The following is a 17,987-nucleotide window of genomic DNA, read 5'->3' as shown; positions in this document are numbered from 1 at the left end:
CTCATGAATGGAAACTCGAGCAAGCTGAAAGGGGCAACGATTACAGTTTTCGGGACGTCGTCCGGGTTGACCGGTATCTGCATGTAGGCCTTCGCCAGCACGGAGAAAACGCGGGAGCTGTAAATTCGGCGGGCGAAGACTTGTATGCGGTGTCCGTAAAGGTGCGGGCGTTGAGGGCACGGTAGTCCCCACAGTCGTGGCCTAGTGGTTTAGGGCGTCCATCTCGGCTGCGGAAGGTGATTCGTTCGAAACCCGCCGCCAGGCACCCACCTGTAAAAATGGGTACAAGCGTCCCCTGGCCTGGCGCCCGGCTCTCAAAGGGGTGTGCGCTTGGAAGAGGCTCCGCAAACCCCGCTGCGTTCCTTCTGGGGCAAAATAGTTTTGAAACACTTCAGCCTGCAAATGTGGTTAGAGTTACCATGTTTCACGGGATTCAAAACTGAAAACGAGTCGTGTCCTGCACACGCGAAAACTCAGAAAAGCCTTGAAGTTTGAAGTGCGAAACGCTCTAAGCCAGCGTCTCGAAAGACATAAAGGTTCACTGTCACGGAGAAAGTTCACTTAGAGATCACTGCAGTCCCCGGCATGTCCGGATTTCCGGCTGTCTGGCGAGAAAAAAAAGTGCCACATAATGGGCTTTCGCCGCGCGAGGCGGACGTATTGTTGTTCGATGGTGGAAGAGATCACTGCCACATCGGCGCAACTATTTGGGTTGTGACCCCTTTTCCCAAGCATTTCACCTCAGAAGAGCGAGCACCAGGCCGGGGGAAAGCTTGTATCCATGCAAAAACCGGTGGGTAACCGGCGGCACTAGGGATCGAACCCAGTACCTCCTGAATGTGAGGCGGATGCTCTGCCACAAGGCCACCGCTTCGTTCTTCTTCGGGACAAGGTGAAGCGGTGAAGCCCATGGACCGTCGGAGCGGCGGGCGATTCTCTCACGGAGCATGGCTTCGAACTCTGCTTTGGCTATGCGCATGCGGTCTGGCCCAAGGCGACGGGCGCGGCAGAATACCGGGGGTCCTGAGGCGGTCCGGATGTAGTGCATAGTGCTATTCTGCACCTCACGTGGCAACCCGCTAGGGCACGTCAAACCGGGATATTCGGATAGCTTGGCGCGATACGGTGAACGATTTTCAACACCGAGTACTTCGATGCTAGGCTGGGGGGTAGTCGTTCGCTGCCCTGGCGAAAAATGTCCCGTCGTCGCGTCGATGAGACGGTCGTGGCGGCATTCCGGAAGGAGGTTGTAGTGCGCGAAAAAGCCTCAACCAATGATTGGCTCGAAGATGTCCGCGATGACAAAATTCCAATGAAGGCCACGGCGTAAGTTTAAAATCAACGTGCAGGCGGAGCGAGCCGTAAGTCTTGATCGCGGACCACTTTGTCACGCTCAGCTTGAACAACGTACGAAGACGGGTACCATGAAGGTTGACTCGTGCGTAGCAGCAGAGGTGGGAACCGCTTTCGACAAGGAACTGCTGCTTTGTAATTTATTCGGTGACGAAGATGCGACGGCTTCCAGGTTGGCAGTTCGCAGCCGTGTCTACGAGCTGCCGTTGGCGTTTCCCTTGTGTCCAGCGGAGCAGGGTGGTCGACATTGTCGTGCTCTGTCTCCGAAGCGTCGATGCTAGTAGCACCGGTCGTCGTGACCAGGCTGCTGCGACGCAGCGGTGTCACCGGCGTGGTTTAGCGGATGATGGGGCGGCAAGTGCTGATACAGCCGGCGTTGAAGGGAGCTAAGCTGTCGACTGATATCGTCGATACGGCGCGCAAGCTCTGTGGTGTTCAGCGGTGCGGCGACAGCCTGGGCGGTGGGCAACGACTGCGGCAGAGACCTCGATGACGTTATCAGTGATACTGGCAAGTTGGCCGAGAGGTAGCGTAAGCTGAGTCTGCAGAATTGCTTGGACATGCGGTGGAATTCGTTGAAGCCAAAGTGGTCGCAGTAAGGAATGCTGAACTTCCATGTTGGCCGCTAGAGCACGGCTTCAGCGGAGGAGCTGCGAAGGCTGACACTCGGCAAGTCCTGCGGACTGGAGTTTTCGCACCTTCTGGTCTTCGGAGAGTGACAGGCGGCGGTTGAGTTCAGTCTTGAGGTGTTCGTAAGGGTTGACCGTCGGTGGGTTGACAAGGATATCTCGGACCTCTTTGGAGCAGCGAGCATCGAGGTGGGCTATGACATAATCGTAGCAGGTCTGTTCTTGCGTGATGTGTGCCAGGGAGAACTGAGCCTAGATTTGGGGGAACACCTCGGGCGAGTCGGTCCAAAACGGCGGGAGCTTAAGAGCGATACGGCAGACGTCGTGTAGGGGAGCGTGCCGGATGCCGTCTGCACGCGTTCTGTCGTCTTCGGCGGAGCCGGCAGGATGCTACTGCACGGAAGCGTTGAGTTGGGCCGTGCCGTTCGTGAAGCTGTTGTTTTTGCTCCTTCATGACGATGCGTATTGTTCGTTTTCAGGGTCACCAGATGTGGGATGTCGTTTCTGATGAAGGACGAGTCCCAACATAAAAACGTAACGACTTTTTATTCGGTTAACAGTGGTAGCGGACGAGCATACTCACGCTACACTCATCTTCGAAGCGGAATGAAAAAGAGCTTTCCAGCCGGGCAGTCTGTTTTTGTAGCCGCCGTCGGTGACGCATGCCTCGGTTGACGCAGCGGTGATGCTGTGTTTTATCGATAAGGCAGTCGAGCGTGTGGCTGTGCTACGCTGGGACGGAGGATAGCAAAACGGAGGCTGCGCGAAAATATTCGCAGTGTGTGTCGCCACAAGGTGACGGAATTACGACAGGGCATGAAAGCATGGAATGTTCAAAGTTTGATGAATATAGAAGCTGTGTTAAAACAATTTCTTGAAAGAGTCGTTCGTGTTAAAATAGAAGTGTTCGTTTTTCCAACTTCGCTACTTCAGACACCGAACTAGCGCACAAGGCATCTCGTCAACGACGGAGTAGGTTGACGCATTTCTGAAGGCTCCAGCACCTAAAGACAGGCCGCAGCGGCAGTTTTACCTGGGAGTCTTGAATTTCTACGCAAGTTCCTTAATAACCTAGCAAAGGTGGCAGAACCATTTTTCCCGTTGCTACGTAAAAACGCCCCTTGGTGCCGGGATGAGCGTTGTCAGAAAGCGTTCAACCAGATAAAAAGCTTGCTAGCCTCTGGACCCGTGCAAACCATTGCAGCTATCATGCGACGCGTAGGCGCGTTTCTTTCTCGTTCCGGATGATGGCGGCACAGTCGTTTTCGCATCGTGTAACCGATGCCGGAAAGAAATACAGCTAGCTTGAGAAAGAGGCCCTTGCAATAATATTTGGAGTTAACAGTTTTCATTTCTACATTTACGGTCGTTCGCTCACATTAGTCACTGACCATAAAACGCTTCAAACAACCTAGGGCCCAACAACCGGCATTCCGACTATTGTAGCAACTTGTTGGGAGCGCTGGGCTGTCGCATTGTCAGCTTACCGGTATTCTGTTATCTTCAGAAAATTCGCGCTTGCTACTATCAGTTGTGAAAGACGAAACTCAAAAAGAGAGGAAACGTTCTGTTCATTGCTCTTTGCAAGCCAGGAAATTTCTCGAACCACCGCTCGGGACCCCTTGCTTTGTAAAGTGATAGATTTCATAAATGTGTGGTGGCCGGCGTCTGAGTCTGAAAAAGATTTGAAGCCTTTTCTGACAGATGCAACGAGATCACAGTCCACTAAGGCTGCATCATGTTCGCGATGCGAGTGATCGTGCCGGCAAGGTTGCGCAACGTGCCGCTGGACGAACTCCACGAAGGGCATCGCGCGCAGCAACGTGTGGCGGCCATCCAACGCGGCGGAGCTCGAGCGTCGTGTCAAGGCCTACGTAAGTTGTCAAGGGCAACGTTGCGAACCGGGCAAAGCGCTCCTGATTCCTTGGTCTTAGCCAACAGCACCATGGCAGCGCGTACATATAGATTTTGTTGCTCCATTTTTTGCATGCAATGTTTATTGTAGTCTTGGACGCGCACCCAAGTGGTCAGAAGTGTTCGTTATGCGCGCTACTACGTCGGTTGCTACAGTTTACAAACTGCGAGAGCTGTTTGTGTCTTTTGGTCTCCCAGAAAGCATTGTCACTGATGACGGCCCGCAGTTTAGTTCTGAAGAGTTCAAGCTTTTTGTAAAAGGATTGGGCTGTCGTCACATGCTTACAGCACCGCATCATTCCAGCTTTCATGAAATGGGCTCGCAGAACGATTTATTCAGACAGTTAAAAGCGCTCTTCGTAAATCCAGCGCGGCGAACACATTGCATCTGCGGTTTCAAAATTTTTTCCTTACATATCGCAACTCGTCCAATGCCACAACAAGTGAATCACCAGCAAACTTGTTATTTGAACGGCGGCTATGAAATCGACGTCGTGATCGTGAATTAGCAGTCGGCGACTAAGTCATGGCTCGCAATTATCGAGGTAGACCAAACTGGGTCCCTGGTGTTGTTGTGGGGCAGTCCGGCCCTTTGTCTTTAACCGTTCGGGCTATCATACCCACAGGCAGTTGCACCTGGCGTCGTCATATCAGCTGCTTATGCGGACCACTGATCCGGATCGCTAGGCATCTGCCAGGATGGAAACGATTTCCTGGCGTTTCTACCAAGCGTCGACCCATTGACATCCCCCACTCCTACCACCAATGGTCCTGCCGCTTCGCAAGAGATCCAGACGGCGGGTGCAAGACGTTACCTGACTAGAGACCGTCGAGCACCGGACAGATATCAAACTGGAGTTAAATTAGCCAATATAAAATGAGAGGGATGTGGTGTCGAGCTTATCGCCGCAGTCGTTAATCTCGACCAGCCACGCACCGAAGAACATGTGGCAATAAACTTTGACCGTTGAAACTTGTCTGCTCCTTCGCATGAACCACGCCTTTCACAAATGCAGCGAGGCATGGCAAGGGCACTGCCACCTACACAAGAGTCGCCACCACCTACAAGCGGGCTCAATGGCTGTGCCACAGCACAGTCATTTAATCCGCTCGTTTTCACCACGCAGGCTTTCGTGCCCGTAATGCTCTTTGCAGCATTCTGCGCTCCCAGGGCGAGAGCGATAGACTCGGCCAGCCTTAACCCAATCAGCGCCCTGGGCGAATCACCCCCCCCCCCCCCCCCCTCTGTTCTTTTTATTGCGATAGCAATAGTGCGGCAGGTTTCGAGCCGTCGTGGTGTCCCGGCGGAGGCCACACTTGACCTTGAACTGCCGAGGAAGAGGAGCAGAAGAACACTGGTAAATTACGTTCTCGCGTCACAATCTTAAAGGATGAGCTGAAGTGTCCTCAATTATGTAGCACCTGACACTGATAGGGCGTGATAGGGAATAATGTATCAGGCAAAAGACGCTTCCGCCGTTGCTATTGCAATTCAGCTAGAGTTAACCAGATCTAAACTACAACTAATTTTTCTCCTTTTTTATTTACATTTAGAGATATTTCACTAGTGTGTTCTTGTTGGAAGCATAATAGTGCAACAAATTTCTTCAACATTGAATGACTTCGAGTGCAGATCTAATTGGTTTCATAAGACTTTGAAAATAGAGGTGAAATATTTCTTTTTTTTTTGCTTTCTTTGATTCAGAATAACGTTACAAAACAAACACGAAACTTTCCTGACATAATTATTTAGCTTTCAATGCGGCTCATTCTTGACCACGAGTTTTGATTTCGTTGCCTAATCGTGATATACGCCTCCAGATGAAACTGGTAAATGCTCTTTGAATGGCAGGAGCGTAGTTTGTTTCAATATATCTCGAAGCTTATGGCTCCACTAGTGGCTTGTACTTCATTATAGATTGATTAGTCCAACTTTTGGCAATGGTATATCTGTGGTTCGCTTTTAGAAAAACTTTAACGTGTGTATAAAAAATGCTCTATTCAGACTTCGAGTTTTGTTGCCAGTCTGTACATCATATTCCCCCATTATTTGTGGCCTGTGAAGCTACTCAAGAGGATTTTGTGCTGTTGTCCGCTGTGCAGCAAAGCGTGGAGCAATGAATCGGGAAGACTGATGCAAATGCGCGTACGTCAGAACATATTGACGTGAAATGCTGCACAGATTCTCAGCACGGAGCTCTGCTCTAACCTTTATGACGCAATTATACTAGATTTATATCTATTTTGCTGTTAAAAAAAATATATCGGTTGTGGAATAGCTGTGTGCAACCGATGTTTTCCTTGCTTTAATATTTTTCTGAATGAAAAAAACATTTCTGTCGCAAGTGTCCTCAAATTTTATTAATAATAAATCTTTAATTTAGATGCCTGAAGCACGAAATGAAACAGTGAATAAATAGTGCTAACCAGTGGTTATCGCCAAAACAGCGTGCACGTAAGGTAACGGGCCACCGCCTTTCTAGGCAGGTATTGCCGTTTAAAAAATACAACAGCAATACGGCTGTTGTATATTTTAAACAACGCGGAAAGGTTCGTTCAGTTGCAGTAACCGAAAATTCCAGACAATTTTGTTGTTTGTCAAGACGTTTGTGCGCAGGAGCGAGGAGCGAATACTGAACAGGTATAAAAGAAATCAACAATTGCTAGCGCCAACAGGACGGGCTTTAGAACGACGCAGGTACTTAGAAACCATGTGGTCACTGATAAGCAACCTGAAGAGAAGGAATAGCACCTAGGCCTTAATAATGAAGTGACCAATCAAGAATTCATATATAGTTAAGAAACGTAGCAAACATGCAACTTTCTGCTTATGCTGCGGAGTCAGTTGTTACACTGCATTATTCCAAAGCTGTTGCACAAGTACATACAAGAAAAAATAAGCAGTATTAGACTGCGTATCGTATTACAGTTTGAGACCGAGGACCTGCGCCAGCGTATTGAAAATTGCCCGTATTGAACTAACGTAATGGGGCTAAAAAGAAGTATGAAATGCAGTCAATAATTAACAGATCCGTCCCGCATCTTTGAAATTCACACGATGCCATGAGTAAAGAAATATGAGGTACCTTTCAGAGATAATTTGAGGAATTCGTTATTTAGAGAGCGAACAAGAACCTGATTACGCGTCATGCCGCATAAAATCAGCTAAAAACAAAATTACTGTATGTTATGGATGGTAACTATGTATACAAAATCAAAGAAAATAAGTTTTCAAAAGGTAATGCCGAAACAGGAACTTGCAATATGCAACTTGTACCGGTTCTTGTTTCAGATCACTAGTCTGACATGTTTACAAGCATAGCAGATACCATTTTATATCCCAATAAAAAGCCCGTGAGGTGCAAAACGTCTGGCACATTAACGGCGTTCGGTGATATTATCACGTGGCAGTGACAAGGCTGTAGGCAGAAAAGAGAAGACAAGGCGTAATAGCACAGAGATCAATTCTTTATTGGGCAGACTTGCGCCCTTAAAAACAAAAACAAAAAAACTAAGCAACTCGGCGGCGGCGACCGCAGCAAATGTGCTCGTTGGTCGTCGAACAAGGAATGCCCGTCGCATCCGTCAATGCTCAATTTAAAGGCGACGAGGAAACACGTAAAGCCACTACCTGTGACTAGCATAACATGGAACACAGTAGAAACTAGACGTGAGCGGCTGGAATACATCTCGGCGCATCTTGCGGGACAAACAAAATGATAACGATGTGTCTTGCGCCGACGCGCATGGCCAAACAGAGTACAGAATTGATCCGTGTGCTGCAATCACAGTGATAAGGCCCCATGCCACCGGCTGTAACAAATACAGATTTGAATGGTATGCGGCATTACTCCCCCCTAACAAAACATTGCCTCGATGTTCTTAAAAATAAACAGAGGTAAACATGACCATCAGTAAGTTTAAACATCATGGATTATTCAAAGCGCGTAATATGGCTTCAGACGTGTAACATGTAAGACTTCTGGGCGCGCGCGCCTTCGTTGAGAGGTGGTCGTACCGTTGGGAATGACTTCATAGTCCGGTTATCCGACGCGACGAAGGATTTTGTATGACCGGAAGTATCGACGTAACGACTTTTCACATAGCCCACGACGTTTAATCGGCCTTTATACCCAGACTGGGTCTCCCGGCTTGTAGTCTGCGTCGCGTCGTCGCAAATTTTATCGTCGGACATCGGTGCGTTGTTGGCCTTTACTACGCAGCTGGGCGAGTCATTGGGCTTCCTCTGCACACTGCATGTTGTCGGCGACTTCGAGGTTGTCTTTTTCTGTCACGTTCGGCAGCATCGCACCGAGCGTTGTTGTAGGCTCCCATGCCCTACACAACCTTGAATAGGGTTGCTCTGGTTGTCTCCTGGACGGCCGTGTTATACGTGAAGATCACGTATTGCAGAATGGCGTCCTGGGTCTTGCATTTGGCGTCGACGTACAGCCTCGTCACTTCTAGCTATAACATGGTCACTGCTTTCAAAGCGCCATTACGTCCGAACTCTCCGCACAGTGAAGCACAGTCCGCACAGTGCCAGTCCATGTGAAGCAGCACTTGCAGGTCCATCTGTGCTTGCATCGCCTTGCATCAATATGTACCTAGGTTTGACGTAATCTTTGTCTGAAAGCAGTGACCTTGTTATAGCTAGAAGTGGATGACCCTGTACATGGCTCGCATGTCCGCGATAGTTTTATTTAGAGGTTCTATGAGTAATGTGGTCTGCAGGTGGTGGGCGGTTGTCCGATGGCCTGTCTGACTGTAATTCAAGATGGCTTGAGGGAACTCCGCCGAAATGCTGTTGCCTTGTCCGTAATGAGAAGCCCGTTATACTTATTGGCACGGGCAGAGGCACATTATTTTTATTATTTTTGGGCAGCCTCACCTTACTGTGTGTCCGTGTTGAGCACTTCTAGGGCTCTGTGTCGTAGGAGAGTGCGCTCGAAGAAAAGCTTGGTGACTTTTTCTGCTGTATCATTAGGCAGTGCTTTTGCTTTGGCGTAGCCGGTAAGATAATAGGTGCTCACGATAACCCACTTGTTACCCGTTGATGAAGTCGGGAAGGGGCCAGGAAGACCCATTCCAATTTGCTCAAACGGCTTGGTCGGGGCTGGTATAGGGTTCATTAGCCCAGAACGTCTGATTGAAGACGTCTTACGTTGCTGACACTCGCGGCACGCCTTCACGTAAAACGTCAGCGGGCCAACCGTGGCCAATATTTCTCTTGCACTCGATGCGACGTGTGCGCAATCCCGAGATGCTGTGCTGTCGGCTGATCATGAAAAGCATGCAAAATTTAATGTCGGAGTTCTTTACGCACGAGAAGGAGTTATGCGGGCCCGTTAAGTGCGAAATTCTTGACAAAGACGTCGTTATGCAGTGCGAAGGACGATGGGAAGGCATGCGGGCAAAAAAGACAATCGCGAGAGAATAGACAGGACAGTACGAATGCAAACTTCAATTGATGTTTATTCGAAAGGGTGGCAGGATTACATTGTTTGCCAGCACAGGCTCAAAACGGTATCAAAGCATATATCGTAAACAAATGACAAAAATCACAAGCAGAGGGGAGGCAGGGGCAAGTTATGGTAAGGTGCCTTCGAAAAAACGCTTTTAAATAAAGTAAAGCTTGATTGATGTATCACTGATGCAGTTTGCACCACTTTATTTATGCAATATGCTTCAACAAGTTCTCGTGTTTTTATCGCTGCACTTGCGCTGGACCATCGTTTCTTTTAGCAACAGCTTGCATTTGTCTGCCGGGCAATGTTTTGGCAGGTGGCGTTGATCTAGTTCCCGAATTGACCCTTCATGTTCAGCTAAGCGGATATTGAGGCAGCGGGCAGTCTTCCCTACATATATCTAACCTAATGACAGTGGAATCTGATATATTATGCCCATTTGGCAGTTCACATAGGGGTTTCTGTGGTTACCACTGCAGTCCTTGCTTTTCTTGGTGGACCTTGGGCCAATTCGAGCACATAGGCGGCTGAGTTTACAAGGCGCTGAAAATACCAGCCGGACACCATGTTTATTCCCGACTTTCCTCAGGTTGGGAGAAGTTTTGTGGCCATAAGGGATCACAAGACTATCGGGGACCACACGAAGCACACAAAACTTCTCAGTCTTCCTACAGTCTCACCAAAAATCCAAAGACTTCTGAACTGCCGTAGAGACCCTTTGCGTGGTGTGGCGAAATTCTTCAAGGATCACCTGAACTGTGTCACCTGATAGCAGATAAGATTGCCTAATTCTATGTACAAAGAAAAGACAGCACGGGCCATAAACAAATATTTTATAGCGGTAAAACAAGGCCAACCAAGGTTCAAAACTAAGGCAATAGAACTTTGCAAACGTATCAAGCTGCAGAAACATGCTAACGATATTTCTAATAGTAAAAGTGGAGCGTTGAATGACTTTTTCAGTGTTAAAACTCAAGCCCGAAATACCGTTCCGTTCAATTGTGAGTGAAGGAGGCACCTGGCAGTATTGCATCAGTAGGTTCCTTTTGCGATGCTTGAATTGGCTTGAATTAACTGATCATTTTCTAACAAAGCATTCAGGAGGTGTAGCAGAGTATTTTAAACCACACTGATTTACAATATGCCTTCGCTGTTGACGTGGAAGACTTGTCCTATTCAGTGCCGCATCCTCAACTATTTGCGTCTGTAAAAGCATGCATTGACGAAAGTGGCGCTGTGCCTTTACAAAACGCCGCTGGTATTTCGGTTCATGATTTTTTAGCCCTTTTAGAATTTCATCTTCGCAGCACTTTAATATCCTCTGATGAGCAACCATACTTGCAAAAGAAAGGCATCTGCATCGGTCCTTACATAGCCCCTATACTTTTCAACATCTGTTTATCAATAATCGATCGCTCTTTACACGATCGTTTTAACCATTTTAGTAATAATGAGCTCTTTAAAGTGTTCCATTACATGAACAATCTTTTATTTATACAAGTTTATTTATACAAGTACCTGCAGCGCCCAGGGGCATTATAGCAGGGGGGGCAATAACGGAAAAAAATACCTAAAATGAGCATGTTACAATACTGAAAGTATACAGTAAAGCACATTTGTTTAACAATAAAAAGAACAACACTGAAAATGTGAGTGCGAGAAACAGGTTTAAAAGGGTGGAGAGCTACTACGACAAATTGGACGCCAGGAAAGACTGAAAATGTTTACCTGTTTTACATTGTGCTATGCTCTTAGGAAGACTATTCCAAAGTGAAGAAGTGTGAGGAAAAAAGGAATTACGGAACACATCAGTTCGACATCGCGTTACAAGAACTTTCAGCTTATGGTCGCGGCGTTCAGAGATAAAATGTGGAGGTAGAATGTACAAGCTCTTGTTTATTCCCGTAAGATCAGAGTATATTTGGTAAAAAAGTTCTAATTTTGCGGTTAGTCTCCGGTGAGCCAATGTTTTCCATCTAAGGTTTTCTTTAATTAATGTGATGCTACTACGGAAGTTATAGTTGCCGGAAACAAACCTGGCAGCGCGGTTTTGGATGCGTTCAAGTTTTTCCACAAGGTAAGAGCTTTGAGGGTCCCATGCCGCACAAGCATACTCGAGTATAGGACGGACGTTAGTTACGTATAGCTGTTCTTTTACTTTTGTGGGGGCTTTATAAAAATTTCGTCTAATGAGATTTAGCGTTCTAGATGACTTTAAGGTTAAATATTCTATGTGTCGGTTCCATGTCAAATTTTCTGAAAAATAGACCCCTAGATACTTGTAATGTTGGACCTTTTCAACTGGTAGCCCGTCCAAATTATAGACTGATCTCACGGGAAGACGTTTACGGGAAAATGACACATACTGGCATTTAGCAGTGTTCAAAGACATGCCCCATTTAGTGCACCAACAATGAATTTTGTTCAGATCACTCTGTATACTACTTACATCAAGATCATTTCGTATATTCCTGTAAATGGCACAATCGTCAGCATATAATCTCACTTTACATTCAAGCCCTTCAACAATGTCATTTATAAAGACTAGAAATAGCAAAGGCCCCAAGACAGACCCTTGGGGCACGCCAGAGCAACGGACTCTGTAGAGCAACGGACTCTGTAGACTGAGATTACGGTTAACAGTATTTTAGATGGTTTTAGACAACTTGGAGAAGGGCTAAAATTACCCTTCGAACTACCGGATAACGACATGCGTGAGTTTCTTGACTTGCGTTTAAAGTATTTGTATGGGCACCATATGCTGCAGCGTATTCCCCTCGAGCGCAAAAGGGTTTTTTTGCCGTGATTCTGCCCACTCAAAGGTTTACTGAAAAGAGGCATCGCTACTTTTTCTTTGAGTCGTCACTCCGGAAGTCGTGCGTACATGAGATGCAAGCCAGCTTTAATAACTAATTGAACAGGCTTGTTGAAGCCGGCTTCCCTGAGTCAGCCTTAGTGCCAGTGGCGGAAACACTGAAGGCTGGTGCGAGCAAGAATCAACAGCCGGGAAAAAAAGGCCTGTTGTGGTTCCATACATCCAAAAAATGTCTCACGGGCTGAAAAAGTCGCAAACTGATTTAATGTATCGGTGGTAATTTCTGCCCGCCACAAGCTTGCCCAGCTAAGCCGTCGCAAACCGTGCGAAGGCCAAACAATAGTTGGCTGTCAGAAAAGGCATCGCCAGAAGTTCGCTAAGTGCGCCGCCAGTGTCGTATATGCCTTGTGGAAAATCCTGTATTGGACAAAAGCGACGTTGCGTGAAGGGCCGACTTAGGGAACGTGCTAAAAACATTGAAAATAATGAGAGTAAGCGGCTTGTTTTGCACTGCAGGGCTTGCATCAATTGTGTACCACGGTTACGCGACGTAAGGATCGTGATCAGGGGCAGGCATCAGAGCCTTCTATATAAAGCAGGTTTGAATTGTATCAGTCATACGTCGGTATTCATTTATGACGCTAAGCAAACATTTCTGTCACGCTTTCTTTGGTTAGTTTGATGCCTCTACTTGATACCTTCCACGTGTGCGCTTTAGCCGAGAAGGCTATTTATGTGTGTTACTTGCAATTGATTAAACAGTTGGAGTAAGCGCCCGTGGCGTGCCCTTTCTTGTTTGTGTTTGTGTTGGGCTGAATTTTCAATTATGTGTGACAACCAACTAGCTTAGCAGTTAACTCTCTTAAAAGCTAGGACAGCTTCCTTTTGACATCCGTGCAAGGAATCTGTATGGCGGACGCTCTATGGACGCTCTATGGCGATGGAGAGCGGTACCGACGGCTTGTGTACTCTGCCCTGCGCAAATTCGATTTCTACTTGTCGTTGGCCAGGGCGGGGTCGTTGGGCATAGATAGTGAAGCCGCGCAGGCCAATGCGTCTGTATGGGTACTGGCGTAGGATGTGGACGGCCTTACCGCAATGGAAGCTGAGTGGTCGGTTGTTAGGCTTCCTACAGGTGTAGAATTTCCTGGGAATTGGAGGTCGTTGTTAAGATTGGCAGGCGGGAGCCAATAACGGCGTTCAAAAGCAGCTTTTTCGCGTCGACGGGGGCCTGTGGGTCTCGTCGTGACGCAGGACGGCTTATTACCGCAACGTAGTTCATCGCAGTGGGCTCTTGCGTCAGAGCCGTCGGAGCCATTGAAGCCTTCGCATGAGGAAGGCCCAGTAAATGCTGGACGTCTTCACGGATGACGTCCGCGGGCGTCACCACCTGGGGTCATTGGGACGATGACAGCCAGCGGCGAAGTTCCACTCGCACGATCTGCCGAATGTGGTCCCGAAGGATCTCTCCGCTTGCAGATGCGCTGCTGTGAGGGCTTGTGCAGACCGGTTGGTGTGGTCTACTGTAATGGAGCATTCGGGTGTCCCTCGTCTTCTCCATGGTAGCCGCTTCAATTTCAAATTCGTCCACAGTTTTGGGCAAATGTCGGACAAGTCCTGCAAAAAGCGACTCTAACGTCTCGCCTTAGAGTTTAACTTTCTCTTCCTCAGTCATGTTTGGGTTAGCGCGGCGAAGGAGTCACTTCATTTTCTTGAGACAAGTTAGGACGGACTATTTGGGGATTTAGGCTTTGGACTGAAGAAGCAGTTCTGCTCTTTCTTTCCTTAGCTCTCACTTGTCGTTAGCGAGGGCTCGTGGGTTTCATACCACGTCCGTGCTGTTCCATACAGAGCAAATAATACGTTCCCAAACTTAAAGACGTTGTCCCAATGTTGAATGCGGCAACTCTCGCGTACTGCTCCATCCAGTCTTCAGGATCTTGACTCGTGGTGCCGCTAATTATGGGGGGTTGTTGGGGCTTTTGGATAACGACAGATGCCATAGACTGGGCTATTGCCGATGTCGGGGCCTTCCGGGGTCGAACTGGGTCCGGCAGCAGACTGTATTATGGTTGGAATCCTTGAAGTCGGCGGCTGGTTCGGTGAGCTATAGGTTAGTTCTCCGGGGCGGCACAAACAAGGCTGAGGTCTGCACTTGAAGGGTAGATCGTAGCTCGAAAGGCAGCACCTCCACGAGATCTCAAATGGTAGTTACAAGGCCGTAATTAGAGAAGACAAGACGCAATAACACTCAGATCAACTCTTTATTGGGCTGAATTGTGCCCCCACAAGAACTGAGCAACTCGGCGGCGGCGCTAGCAACAAATGCGCTCGTCGGTCGTCGAAACTAGAGTGCCTGTTGGACCCGTCAACGCTCAATTTAAATGTGGCGAGGAGACATAAGCGGGAACATAAACGAAATACACATGAGTGGCTGGAAACTTCGAAATTCATCTCGGGGCATCGTGGGTGATAATGAAAAGTGATAAAGACGCGTCTCGCGCCAACGAGCGTGAACACGCAGAGTATACAGAATTGATCTATATGCTACAATCACACTAATAAGGCCACATGCCACCGGCTGTAAAAAAAATACAGTTTGAAATGGTATGCGACAATGTAGCGTGTCAGCTTGCCACGTGCTGGGCGCCTGTGGGAACATCTATTCACTCTTTTTAGCGTGCAGGAGCACAGGTGGAGAATGGCGGGAGATATAAAACAATGGAGGTATCCACAGGCCTGATCAGTGCCCCCTTTTCGATTCCTAATGCCGGCGCTGGCGATAGATGATGTGCGCTTTAGCGGCTGAAGAAGGATACTTTACCCTGCAGCCTCCAGCGCACCCTTTCCTGCGTCATACGCTCAAGAAAGCTCAGTCCCGACTGGAAAGTCGCATCGTCAGCGACCATACTCAGCGTACCGCTATAAAGGAGCGGCGACCATCCTCGGCATTCTGTGGGCTCGGTGGCTGCACGAAAACAGAGTTATTTAATCCGCTTGTCTTCACCATGCAGGTTGGTAACCGTCACAGTCTATTTTCAAAGAAAAGCAGTAACTACTTTTTGGTACAGCTTCCGAGCCCTCCGCGTTGCTTTATTATCGGTTTCGAGTGATCTCATGCTTTTCAGATGCTTTTACTGCTATGGGGTGGCGCTGAGAGCAACACTAACCCCGATACGAACTAAGAAGACGTCTGCTCTCAAGTCCGAGTTAATAAACGAAGTACAGGGGCTTAAAGGCCACATGCTCTCAATGGACCAGCAAATGACCGATCGATTTGTCATTTTCTCAGCGTCTGAGAGCTTTGAAGCGCCCTCTAAACATTTATTGCACTTCGCACAGATCTGGATACCATCCAAACCACTGCAACGGAAACGACTCGCCTAGTTTGTATTCCCGAGGGCCGTCTGAAGGCACCGAAAACCACTCGCGACGCAACGAATTAATATTCCATGGTTTACCTGATACTAGCTCATCGGAAACCTATTCGTAATCTGAAGAACTAATCATTCGTTATTGATCTCAATACCATGACAGCGAGTTAAGTCCAAATAAAATCGAGCGTGCCCACCGCCTCGGACAACCCTCTGAAGACCAGCAACAACCTATTATCGTACAATCTACATCTTTCAAAACGGAAGAATTGGTTCTTTCTAAAGGTTCGATATACAAAGATCCAAACTATGGCGTTGGTGAAGATTTTTTACCAAGAGTTCGGAATCGCCGGAAACATCTTACCATTTTGCCAAAGCGATGTCTGTCATTTTCTGAGATTTAAAAGACTTCAAGTTACATTTCTGATAAAGCTACACAGTCTGTAAAATAAATATCATAACAATTGTTTATTTCTTGCCGGTCATTGTTATCTACCCAGACTACACTACCTGCCAACCTTTCCTTATCAATCATGTTTTATTAACATTCGCCGCTTCCTCCCGAAACGTGATAGCGCGTAAAATCTTGCAACATCATCAGGCATCAATCGAACTATCCCAAACATGTATGAATGACTACAACGGTGACACGGAAAATCTGTTCAACCTGCTCCACCATTTTCGCATACGCGTTGACCGCAATTACGATATTGGGGGAGGTGTTCTTATTGCTGTCAATGAGCAGTTGTCTTGTTCTGCCATTAACTTCCCGTCAGACTTAGAAATATTATGAAACAAGTGCCCAGCTACACCTGTCACTGACGCTGCTCATTTATTTGTGTTATAGGCCACCTTGCAACCAGCCTCGACTTTCCTCGCTAACTTCAGAATGTTCTAAATAATTTAGTTTCAAGATACCATAAAGCCCACATCCTACGTTTGGGGGATTTCAACTACCCCAGTATCAAGTGGAGCAATCCACCTCAGCCCATTGTCAGTAAACATGAAACGAAGAAACTAATAGACGTTTGCCTCAACTTTAATCTTACACAACTATATATGCACCGACTCGTGTTGCAGGAAAAACAGCTAATACTTTTGACCTCATACTGACTACTCATCAAGGCAGCCTTGAATTTATTACATGCCTCTGAGAAATAAGCGAAAATAAATTAATTAATGCCACTTTTAACTTGTTACCTAAATTAAGGCATGCCTCCGAGAAAACTATTAGGCACTACGATAAGAGAAACTACGGAGCAATTAACAGTGAAATAACTAACTTCTTGTCAGTATTTCAAACCTCTTTTCATACCAAAGTGTAAAATGGAAATAGGGCGCTCTTCCAACATAGCCAAAATAACTCATAATGTATCCCAACATGAGAAACCCTTGTTCACGAAAACACTAAAACGCTGGAAATTAAAACAAAAATTGCCATTTCGCATAGCCTAGCGCTTAACAAAACCCACAAGCATGGGACAAATAGTGCCAAGCTGAACACGTATACCTGGCCGTAAATAAATATGCTAAGCGCTTACTATGAATTAAATCCTACTCAAAATTATGGTGAACAATCCTGAGATGTTCTTGAAAATGATAAACCCGAAGGAACCGCGCGCTGTACCCCCCCCCCCCTAACGATACCGGTAAGACCTGACCGGTATTGAATGTGCGAATGCAATTACGACTACATTTTCACCCGTTTTTACTGACGAAATCGCAGCGCCATATTTTATACTACCCCTTATTATTACCTCAACGGCAGGGGTAAAATTTATCAACAGTGGAATTGCAAATAGAATTGATAAAATTATGAAGTCATTTGCAACTAGCATAGACGATATCGATTCAAAAATACTGAAGTCTAAACTGGCCTGTTTCGGTATCTTTTGTTCGCTGTTTTCGCAATCACTCTCAGGAGGAACCATACCAGACAACTGGAAAGTGGGGAAGGTTGTTCTAGTCCACAAAACAGGTACTGCTGAATAACCTATTAATTATCGTCCAGTTTCACTACAACAAGCGCACTCTTCAAACTCATGCAACATCTAATTTATCCTAAACTGTGCAGTTCTTAGATTGCAATAACGTTTTTCACCCGGCACAGCATGGAGTTTCCTGCAAAAGTGAACTAGCCATTTTTCTTCATGACATTCGCACCAACCTTGATAATAACCTACGCACTGACGCCATTTTCCTTGGCTTTGCTAAGGCATTCGACAAAGCACCTCACCAATGATTGCTTCTAAACCTTTCTCTGTTAAATCTACATCCAAACATCATCGCATGGGTTAACGAATTCCTCTCGCATCGTTCTCAATCGGTATTCATCATCAACCAACCTTCTGACATACTTCCAGTCACCTCCGGTGACCCGCATGGCTGCGTCCTCGGTTCCTTATTAGTCATTCTATCTATTATTAATTTATCT

General features: G+C 47.0%; 1 protein-coding gene and 1 pseudogene across 1 annotated transcript in view; both read right to left on the bottom strand.

The window, feature by feature from the left end:
- The window catches only part of LOC146194326 (uncharacterized), a 441,606-nt gene that overhangs the window by 103,814 nt on the left and 319,805 nt on the right, over positions 1 to 17,987 (bottom strand). The gene's annotated exons all lie outside the window — the stretch shown is intronic.
- Positions 961 to 2,571, bottom strand: LOC146194327 (uncharacterized; annotated as a pseudogene).

This window comes from Amblyomma maculatum, chromosome 3, assembly GCF_055883805.1.
Source record: "Amblyomma maculatum isolate TAMU_Amacu chromosome 3, ASM5588380v1, whole genome shotgun sequence".
Taxonomy (NCBI): domain Eukaryota; kingdom Metazoa; phylum Arthropoda; class Arachnida; order Ixodida; family Ixodidae; genus Amblyomma; species Amblyomma maculatum.
Note: the sequence above shows the minus strand (reverse complement) of the source record. Positions and strands in the feature narration are given on the sequence as shown.